The following is a 2,420-nucleotide window of genomic DNA, read 5'->3' on the forward strand; positions in this document are numbered from 1 at the left end:
TGTAACTACAGGTTTCACAGTGTTGAGCTAAGACACAAAAACACCTACAAATGGCAGATCCAAATGTATAAACCTGGGCTGAAAAAGTGTGTACAGTATATACTCTGTGTAGGTCTGATAAAAGTATTCGAGTCAAAGTGTCATATGGATACAAATTCTCATGATTTTGTATTGTGTGTTTTTTCTCTGTTCTGCTTTATTGAAAGAAATCAGATGCTCTTCCTGAAACTTACCTTAGCTGATTCTTCAGCTAAACCAGACAGACTTCTGAAATTCTCAAATATTATCAAATCTTGTTGGTTCAGAGGTGGTGGAGCCCATTACCAACAGACTCACAGCTGAAATTACTGTGAAAAGGGCTTCTACCAAATATTAACATGTGGGTGAAAATGTATACAATTGTAATATTTCCTTTTTTCCCTTTGAAAGTATAACATATGTGGTGTGAGAAAGAGGTCCTCATTTAATTGCATGAAACTCTGGCACTGGCACAACAAACTGAACAAAGTTCAAGGGGGTATACGCTTTCTGTAGACACTTTATTTCCTCTTTTTCCATACTCTAAGAAATGATTTGGGAAACCTGTGGGACACTGGAGGTCATTATACATGAGCCTCTTTCTGCACCTTTTAAGCCATTGAAACCTAGTTGCCTTGTTACAAGGTCTAATATTACAGTAGGTGTGGTTTCCGTCTCCTAATTTCTGAGAATGATCAAATTGGGGAATAAGTTGTAGGGAATACCACTCTTGCACTTCTAAGAAAAGACTATCTCAAATGAAACTCGCTATAGAAAGACATCTTGTTGAAAAATTCTTTATTTTTTGTCATTTCTAAAGAAAAAACATTCATCAAGTCCTTCACAAATGTTTTGTTTGTGACTTTCTCTGTTGTTCCCTTTCACACTCAACTGAACTATGTGTTATGTCTTGTAAACGTAATCAAACATTTCACTTAGGTGTGTGGGTTAACACAAACCCATATTGTATGAAACATTCAGTTTTTCATTCAAGTTTTTTCTAACAATTGCATCCATGCTAGGACTACAGTAAACAACACTTTTTACTAAAGTAAATCAAATTGTTCATTAAACGAGACACATTGTTTTAAATGTATGCAATACGACGACACTAAAAACAACACTGAAACTTTTCATTGAAATACTGGACGAGATTGTGCATATTCAATGGATTTCTCCTGGTGCTGTTTTTCATCAGTCTTTTCATGTTCTTGTTCTCTACTCAGGTGTCTCCTGTTCCTTTGGTGATGTCTGCTGTACACACATGGTATCATACACTTGAGCAAAGTGTGATACCACCGTTTGTTCTTGTCCTAAAAAAAAGATGAACATTGACAAAAGTCAGAAGCACTCTTTTCTTTGACAGATGAACAAAACAATGCAAGAATAACCATACTCTCTGTTCCTTACTCATTTCTACCTACCTGTTTGACCACTTTGTCTGCTTCAGTCAGGACAGGGTGCTGGGGCTGACTCTGAGCAATCTGAGAAGAGCTCTCTGTGATCTTCTCCCCTACAGTGGCTACATTGTACTCTGTTTGAAATCCAGGTATCGCCTCCGGTAAGTTCCTCGGTCCTTTTTGGGACTTGAAAGGGCAGAATCATTTTGTGACTACATTTCCTTGTCATGCACTGATATGTTCTGGTTTGTGTTCGATTACTGCAGGCGTTCAAGTACTTTCTTTTTGTTCTAGATTGGCAGTGTTTGAGATGGTAGGAACTTGTCATATTCTCAACTCTGAATGCTCTGTAAACATACTATTTTAGCAATTCTTAGAAATCTGAAAGCAGTGTTACCTGTATCATTTTTTGTCTTGGTAGTAGTATTGCAGCTCCAACATCAGCACTTAAATAATGGTTTGTGATGTTACTTGTCCTTGGAGTTAGTATACTCCTGAGAAGTCAAGAGAAATCTTACGTAAGCTTTAATTATGTTTCACTTTTGAAAGCAAAGTACGTGTCAAGTACTTTGAAGGCATTTGTTGATACTTTTAAGCACTTTCGTTGATTATTATTATCCTTCAATTAGTTATTACAAGTCCAACATTCTCTACATGATCTCACTCCATATTCAGAATGTGGGAATACAATTGTTTTAAGGAAATGCCACTGAATAGATAGTAGCTGCACTCTACAAAGATGAATTTGCTAATTAATCAGTCAGGGACACAGCTTATACTTCAGTAGTCTTAGATCATGTAATGATGATTATTGTACTTTATAACTAGCAAAATCCCCATATCCTGTTCATTGCCCCTTTTTGAGTTATGTGGATCGACTTATCCCTGAAGTGGTTAATTCTCACCTTGACATCTCATAGAACAACTGAATCTCTACCAAGGGTGAATGTGTCCTTCCTCTTAATGTCTAAAAGAAAAGGTTAAAATTCATTGAAGCAAAAT

The sequence above is a fragment of the Lepisosteus oculatus genome, unplaced genomic scaffold (genome assembly GCF_040954835.1).
Source record: "Lepisosteus oculatus isolate fLepOcu1 unplaced genomic scaffold, fLepOcu1.hap2 HAP2_SCAFFOLD_50, whole genome shotgun sequence".
Lineage (NCBI taxonomy): Eukaryota > Metazoa > Chordata > Actinopteri > Semionotiformes > Lepisosteidae > Lepisosteus > Lepisosteus oculatus.